Source organism: Tamandua tetradactyla, chromosome 6 (genome assembly GCF_023851605.1).
Source record: "Tamandua tetradactyla isolate mTamTet1 chromosome 6, mTamTet1.pri, whole genome shotgun sequence".
NCBI classification, from domain to species: domain Eukaryota; kingdom Metazoa; phylum Chordata; class Mammalia; order Pilosa; family Myrmecophagidae; genus Tamandua; species Tamandua tetradactyla.
Window position 1 is genome coordinate 2,366,743 of NC_135332.1, and position 9,055 is coordinate 2,375,797.

Genomic DNA, 9,055 nt, shown 5'->3' on the forward strand with positions numbered 1-9,055 from the left:
CAGGATTCTTAATTTGATCTGCTGAAATGTTTATTCTGGCACAGATATAAAAGGTGCCCTCTCTGCCTCTCCAACTCCAATTACAAACCCACGAATATAAATTGTTTATTTTTGAGATTGGCTTTGTCAGAGAGAGTGGACTGTGGCACAATAGGTATATTTAAAGCAGGTGGGGAAATCATTGTGAGCTGGTCTGAAAACTAGTTTCTATATAACTTAATGAGGAACTCATGTCAAAAGCCAAATAGGAGAAAAACTAGGACTCATGCCAAATTACCAAAGTAATGAATGCAAAGGAAATGCTCTTCGATGAAATTAAAAGTGCTGCTCCAGTAACCACACAAGTGACATGAAAGTGAAATGCCCTTATTGCTCATATGGAGATAGTTTCAGTTGTTTTTATAGATGGTCAAAATAGCCACAACATTTCATTAAGCCAAAGCCTAATCCAGAGCAAGGTCCTAACTCTCTTCTAGTCAGTGAAGGCTGAGAGATTTGAGGAGTCTGGAGAAGAAAAGTTTGAAACTATTCTTGATTCATGAGGTTTAAGGAAATATGCACTCTTCATAAAAAAAAGTGCACGGTGAATCAGAAAGTGCAGATACAGAAGCTGCAGCAATTTATTCCCAAGAACTAGTTAAGGTAATTGATGAAGGTGGCTCCACTAAACAACAGATTTTAAAGTAGATGAAAGAGTCTTCTATTGGAAGGAGATGCCATGTAGGGGTTTCACAGCAATAGAGGAGAAGTTATTGCCTGACTTCAAAGCTTCAATGGACAGACTGACTTGCTTGTTAGGGACTAATGTAGCTGTTGACTTAAAGTTGAAATCAGCTCTTTTACTATTCTGAAAACCTTAGGGCTCTTGAGAATTATGCTAAATCTACTCTGCCTACATTATTTAAATGGGATTAAAGAAAACCCTGGATGACAAAAAATGCTTGAATGACAGTACATCTGTATATAAGATGGTTTACTAAAAATTTTTAGCCCACTATTGAGTACTACTGCTCATGAAAAGATTCCTCTTGAAATATTACTGCTCATTGACAGTGTACCTATTCACCCAAGAACCCAGATGGAGTTGTACAATCAGATTAAAGTCATTTACCTACCTGCTACCACAACATCCATTCTGCAGCCCATGAATCAAAAAGTGATTTCAACTTCACCTTATTACTAAAGAAATATGTTTTGTAAGGCAAAAGCTGATAGAGATACTTCCAATTGATCTTGATAAATTAAATACCATTTGTAAAGTATTCAGCATTTTAGATGCCATTAAGAACATTCACAATTCCTGACAGGATGTCAGAATATCAACATTCACTATGGTTTGGAAAAAGTTGACTTCATCCCTCATTCATGACTTTGAGAATTTCAAGAGTTCAGTTGAGGAAGTAACCACAGATATGGTGGAAATAACAAGAGAATGAGAATTAAATGTGGAGCCCAAAGATGTGACTTGTTCTGCTTTCATGATTAAACTTTTACAGATAAAGAGTTGCTTCTTATGGAGGACCAAACAAAGTGGTATCTTGAAATGGAATCTATTTTACTGGTGAAGAGGCTATGAACATTGTTGATATTACAACAAAGGGTATAGAATATGGCATGAATTTAGTTGATAAGGCATTAGCAGGTGCTCTTGAGGAGTTACATGGTGGTTAGCAGTTTTTAGCAATACATTTTTTAACTTCATAATTTTTATCAGTGGCATTCATTCTATGTTTAGCATGTTACTTATACTGTATTAAACATGGCTTTAATATTAAACTCCTTTAATATCCAAAGTCCCAAGTTCCTATGTAGGCCATGACTCCCAGGTGTGTAAATCTCCCTGGAAATGTGGGACAGAACTCCTGAGATTCTCTGGGACCCAGCATCATGGAATTGAGAAAGCCTTCTTGACCAAAAGTGAGAAGAGAGAAATGGACAAAATAGTATTTCAGTGGCAGAGAGATTTCAAACAGATTTGAGAGGTTATCCTGGAGGTTCTTCTTATGCATTATATAGATATCCCTTTTTAACTTATTATGTATTGGAGTGGCTGGAGGGAAGTACCTGAAATTGTCTAGCTGTGTTACCACAGCCATGCTTCTTGAAGATAACTATATTATGATATAGATTTCAAAATATGACTGTGTGATTTTGAAAACCTTGTGTCTGATGCTCTTTTTATCCAGGACATAGAAAGATGAGAAACAAAAAATGGATAAAATGTAAATAAACAATAGAGGGATAAGGGTAATATATATTGGGTAGATTAAAATACTAACAATCAATGAGAGGAAGGGCTAAGGAATATGGAGTGTATAATGTTTTCTCTTTTCTTTTTCTTTGTCCAGAGTGATGTAAATATTCTAAGAATGATCATGGTGATGAACACACAAATACGTGATGAAACTGTGAGGAACTGACTATATACCATGTATGGACATATGTGTATGAAGATATGTTAGTAAAAATATTCAAAAAATCAAAGTCACCATTTCCATTCAGTAAATACAAAATTATATACTTAATACCTTGTGCAGTAATGATTTTGGTCCAAACAAAACAGGATCAGAAAAACCAATAAATTCACTTTAACAATCCCCAATTTTTACAAAGATTTCCAAATGGATTAAGACAACTTTGAATAATGAGATTTAAATAATAAAATCTGAGACAAGATGAAACAGGCAACAAAAATATTTCTAACACAAAATTAAAATTTCAAGGCAACAGATTTATTTTCTACCAAAAAAGTACTGAAACAAATTAGTATTTACACATTTTATAATAAAATAATGAAAAACGTAAGGTAGGTGATAATCATAAGAATGGAATTGTGGAAATAGCATATAATTAGTAAGCTGAGAACTAGATAGCTCTAACAAGTCCTTAGCATGCACCAACTTTTAATCAGTCTTCCTCTATCAGAAAAGTTTAGTGCACAATGCATCCAACTTATTCACTTCACACAAACACCAGCACAAACTCAGCATGGAAATCATTCATTTCAATATCCTCTAATCTATAAAAATCTCCTCAAATATAATTAAAACTTCAAAGAATTCCATAAATGCATGTCAATCCACACTAATGGTGCAAGAAAGAAGTGCTACACAAAACCATCTGGGTGTGCACTCCATAACTGGGTACAGCCAGACCAGGTAAAATTAGGGAATAATTTGCTGGATGATATAGTATTTTTGCTGAAGAACCATTCATCATTCAAGCTATTTTTATAAGGGTTGGGTTGGGTTTGGGTGGCTTCTGTATAGCAAGAGCAAGGAGGAAAATCCCCAAATTAAAGGTGTCCTTAGGCAGATCTGACTTCAGATAAGTCCAGCACATAGCACAACCCAGTAGCCGAATGCAGGGCACCAGCTGTTGTTAATAAACTGTAGTGTATATATCCATTGTGACTCATTTCCCCTATCTAACAGCAGTCTTTTTCTTGTGAGCAGAAACTGAAGTTTCAGAAGGGAAAAGGCTGGGCCAGGGCTGCAGGTATGGCAGGATTTGCATCAAATGTGAACACCTGATGGATTACTGATAGGGAAGTTGAAATTTATAGTGCTGCTGCCAATTAGAAGTTGTTTCAGAGCCAAATTAGGTATTAGCAGTTGCTCCAGAACCTAATACAGACTGATGGAGCTACAGGAGTTGGATTGCTTAAGCCAGAAGATAGTCCAAACTTCAAGTTATCATCATTCTTGGACACAAATTTAAGCCAGCAATGGGAACCTGGGATTGTGATACCTGCTTAGTGCACAAGAACCTTAAGCAATAACATGTGAAGTTTGTGAAACACCCAAACCTGGAATTGGTGTTAGGCATGTGCTTACGTTGCCAGTGACTTCAGAAAGTGCTTTAAAGATGACTACTCCACCTGCTGGCTGCACTATGACCACTGGGACCTTAGAATTTGGAGATGAGTTCAAAAGGCCTATAGACTATTGGGAGTGTCGAATAGGCTGTGTTTCTAATAATGGAGAAGAAAATATGTGCCCTGTATACCGGCGAAACCAGAGAATTCACTACCTGCTTCAAGTAGCAGCACTCTAGCTGCCTCTCTGTCAATTTTCTTTTCTCATTTCTCCAGATTTAGAATGAGATGAAACTTCAAACTTAAAATCTTCTGTGGGTTTTCAAATTTTAAAGTCTCCACTCATCGAATTCATGGACCAGAATCTGATGCCACATCAATTATGGAGCCTCCTTTATCTCCAAATGTAAAGTTTCCAGTGTTGGTTAAAGTCTGAGAAGGCCCAGAAGAGGATGATGAGGTTACAAATCTGAAGGTTGGGGCTGCTGGATTTGAAGATGAGGAAGATGTACCAAAGCCTTTAAACTCATATTTTCTGCCTGGCTTTGCACATTCACACACTACACATTTGGCAGACTCTTTACTAGGCATACTTCACAGTCCCAGCTTCCCTCAGGTTTCTTCAACTTTTCCAGTCTGAGATGCCTTCCAAATGACAGAGAGACAGCTAGAGTGCTGCTACCTGAAGCAGGTAGTGAATTCTCTGGTTTTGCAGGTATACAGGACACATATTTATTTTCTTCTCCATTATTAGAAACACAGCCTATTGGACACTCCCAATAGTCTATAGGTCTTTTGAACTCATCTCCAAATGCTAAGGTACTAGTGGTCATAGCGCAGCTAGCAGGTGGAGTAGTCATCTTTAGAGCACTTTCTGAAGTCACTGGCAATGTAAGCACATGCCTAACACCAATTCCAGGTTCGGGTGTTTCACAAACTTCACATGTTATTGCTTCAGGTTTCTTGTTCACTAAGCAGGTATCACAATCCCAAATTCCCATTGCTGGCATAAATTTGTGTCCAAAGCCTGTCGATGATGCACAGACAGTTGGTTTGCCATTTATATTTGGTGTGCCAATTACGGCACTTCTGGCAACCTTGCAACTTGACAGCCCTTGCACTTTGCATCTGTAACTTTGTTCTGGAGTAGACATAATCACACTGCCATGGTGGATGTGCTTTTAAACTTTCTGTAAGTCCAATTTCAGTAGGAGTAAAGCTACTTATTGCTGGTCTTGTATAAAATAGCTGGTTTGTCATAGCAGGCTGAGCAGGAAAAGAATCTACGTTTGGTGATATGTAGCCACGGCTTCTCAGAAAATCTAGGATACCTTCTTCTTTTAGAGATTTCGCACATCTAAAGGGTCCTCGTGATCTTCATCTGGTTTCGTCTCACAGCCTGTACTATTCACTGCAGTGATATCTTGAGCTGAAGTACTTATCATTGGGTCTGAAGTGCAATTGGTGTCAGAAAGTTCTTCTTTTGCAACAGGCATATTATCTGTAAATTCATCCTCGTGATCTTCATCTGGTTTCTTTTCACAGAGTGTACTATTCACTGCAGTGATATCTTGAGCTGAAGCACTTATCATTGGGTCTGAAGTACAATTGGTGTCAGAAAGTTCCTCTTTTGCAACAGGCATATATCGTCCTCATGATCTTCATCTGGTTCCTTCTCACAGCCTGTACTATTCACTGCAGTGATATCTTGAGCTGAAGTACGTATCATTGGGTGTGAAGTACAATTGGTGTCAGAAAGTTCTTCTTTTGCAACAGGCATATTTTCTGTAAATTCATCCTCGTGATCTTCATCTGGTTTCTTTTCACAGAGTGTACTATTCACTGCAGTGATATCTTGAGCTGAAGCACTTATCATTGGGTCTGAAGTACAATTGGTGTCAGAAATTTCTTCTTTTGCAACAGGCATATTATCTGTAAATTAAATAGATGATGGAGGTAGTTCATCTGCCTCAGTAAATTTTATAATGGGAGGTGAAAATATAAACACAGGACTGTCACTGCTGCTTGGAGAAATCACTTGTTACTTATTGTGAAGGACCGATGGGTGATAGAGAGTAAGGTGTAATCACACAGGAATAAAAACTGCAAACAGACTGTGCAGAATTGGTGACTGGTGGAGAGATTATTGGTAATATCGGTACTTCCATTTCCTGTTCCACTGGCGGTTTAATAGCAGTGCAGTGTGTTCTCTCTCGTCTTATTTTGCCACCTCCATTCCCTAATCCAGAAGATAAGCCATTCGCTGCAGGCAGACTGAAATTTGGATATGGAATTCCAATTTCTTGTCCTCTGTTTTGTCCTGTTGTCACACATTTTTCACATTGAGTATGGTACTTGCTAACTATTCTTTGATTAGTCTTTCTCAATTCAGGAAATGGGGTCAGAGATGGTTTAAAATAAGCAGTTTGATTTGTTGCTATGGGAACTGGCTCTGGGGTCACGAGTCTCTGAACAGGGGGATCCTGAGAGTCCATCTTAACCCTTTCAGCCTGAAAGTTTGTGGAATCTCTATCATCTCTATCAAGAGAATTCACAGAAGAAAGATCAAAAGGAATTCTTTCTGCATCCAGCAGAGGGTTTGACATCTTCTCTAAGGACTGTAGTATTCGCTGAGCTGCTAAACTAGTCACACCACAAGATCTTGCACTGAGTTGTTTAGCTTTCACCTGCATTATAACTGTTGGCCGAAACGGTGTACCTCGTAGTTTAGACTGTCTTCCAGGAGCTGCTGCCCCATCATATGTTGTTTTTCCAGGATAAAAAGGAGAATACCCAAGCTGGTTTGTTTTAAGGATCGAAGAATTCCCAAGTGAAGAGGAAAGTGTTCGTGTTCCAAAGGCGGACAGCCTCAATGCTTGTTTTCTTGATCTGGCGGCAGTGTACTGTGGAAGTGAACCAGAGCGCTCAGCCTCTGTGGACCACAGAGGTGGGACTGAAGCATTCTCCAGAGCAGCTTTATCTTTATCAGAAGCTCTTGGAAAGAAAACCGCTGTTGTTGAGCTGTTATCATTTTGAGAAGTAGAATATTCGATTTCCTTTACAAGGGAAAATCCAGAACAGCCAGTTGGCAATGCTGATGATGTGGAGTGCTGATGGTGTAAGGCAGGGGATTCCAACGTGGAGTTCAGATGGCTCTCCTGAAGAGAAGGCCTTGTTGACACATCTGCGTGATCTAAAGCAGAACTACCTGTTGAGGGTTCTTCTGTATTATCAGCTGTTGGTGCAGGAGTGCCCCTTTCATCACTAATATTAGCAGTCTCCTCAGTGGCCTGCGTGAGACGTTCATCATCTCTATTTTCCTGCTCACGTGGTACCTCCCCTGTGTCTGCTGAGCAGGTGCGTACGTCTTCACTCTTGTTGAAGTATCTCTGCAGCCATTCTGGCACAATATTCTTAATGGAGTCTGTGAGCCTGCTGAGGATGCCCTGATGCTGCTGTCGCTCTTGCGTGTAAGGCCGGGAAGGCCCCTGGCGGCCACGCCGTGTCCGGATCTTGCCGCCGCCCCTTCCTAGTCCTCTGGCTCTGGAGGCCATGGCCAGGCTCTACCGCTGCTCCTCGGGCTGAGACGGGGCGGGTAAAGGTGCAGGTAAGGGGCTGGGAGAGGCGGAGGCGGGACCTCGGGGCAGTCCCCCGCCAGGGCCTGGCCCTGATGTCCACCAGATAGGGGTACAGGCACCCTGGGCACCGCAAGGCTGAGAGGAGGAGTAGATTAACAGTGCGCAGTGGGAGAGGGGAGCTCTTGACTCCGGAAAGACCAAGAAGCTGCCTCCTGTCGCGTAGCTCCCCGCGGAACCCGTGTCTGTGACATCACGTCTCCATGGAGCTGCCCCGCAGAGAACACGTGGGAGGCCCCACGCGCTGCTGAGGCCCAGCTGGACCCTCGGCCCTTGTGGATTCTTTTAGCACGGCTCGGGCGGTCGCTACTGCACCTGAGGGCCCCCAGTGCCGCCTGCCCTCCTCTCCCCTCCCCTCTCCTCCCCTTTGCGCACAGCGTTGCCCCCCCTCCGCGTGTTAGTGCTGTTGTGCCTATTTTGTTTTATTTTTTGCATTGGCAGGCACTGGGAATCAAAGCGGGTGTCAAGCATGGTAGTTGCGATCTCTCCCTGCTGAGCCACCATGGCCCGCCCTATTCCGTTGTTTTTAATTAAAGTATGCACACTCTATTTTAAGCATAATTCTATTGACTACTTCATATACTACAGCATATTGTGAACACAACTTTTTTTTTTTCAAGTCATCGTGTCTTATGTCTTATTAGGGGTATATGACCTTTATTCACTTTTCCAATCTTTTCTATGTTAATTGTCTTTTCAACTTTTTCAAGAATATTTGGTTTCCCTTCTGTTTACATAAAAACAGAACCCTTCAAATTTCTTTACTGCCCACTTCTAATCAATAGTGTAATAAGTAGAATTTTACATGTAGATACCTCGGTCCCACACATGATTGTGTATTCTTTAGCACAGAGCATTCTCTTAAAAAGAAATTATGTCTCTTTCCTTAAAGTAGGACATTGTATGTTAAAACAGGTATGGAAGTGATTTTCTTATTTGGTAGTCATTTTTCACTTCCTGGTAATCAAAATCCAGACTTGTTTAATAAGTTCAAGTTAGAAAAACAATTAATAATTGCAAGTGGAAACTAACAATATGAGAGATATTCATATCAAACAACATATTAGAGACTTCCTGATAATACTAAGCTACATTTAGGAAACTAGAAGTCTCTCCCCTGCATATTGTGAATGACTTGACATTACTGTTTGGTGATCCCATACTTTCCATGCAGACTTGCCAGGAACTCTATTTTGTTTCAACTTTTATTGACCCACAAGGTCACTATAATTTGGGTAGCAATAAGTCATGCTAGATTTTTTTTCTTTAAATTTTAATGTTTATTTCCCCAAGACAGCCTAGTCTGCACAATACTTGGATAAATTTTAAAGCTAGTTTTCTGCTGCTTCTAGTTCTAAACTTTAACCATGTTTCTGATGACAAGGAATGCTGCAAAAATACTCTAGTTCAACAAAGAGTTATGATCACAAAATAATTTTTGCCCTTTCTACAGTGTTTCATAATTACCAGTTGATTTTTAAATATGAAATAGACATAGATGCTAATGGTGGCTAATCTGGTATGTTTTGTATAGCAAACTGTTGTTCATGCAACACTTATGCTCAAAGGGGAAGGCACAGGGTTTCCTACAATGAGCCACCTT

At 40.1% G+C, this 9,055-nt stretch overlaps 2 pseudogenes; both read right to left on the reverse strand.

Moving 5' to 3' along the window:
* Nucleotides 1-2,725: 2,725 nt before the first annotated feature.
* On the reverse strand, nt 2,726-5,330 carry LOC143686542 (nuclear pore complex protein Nup153 pseudogene; annotated as a pseudogene).
* Nucleotides 5,191-7,619, reverse strand: LOC143686949 (nuclear pore complex protein Nup153 pseudogene; annotated as a pseudogene).
* Nucleotides 7,620-9,055: the final 1,436 nt, after the last annotated feature.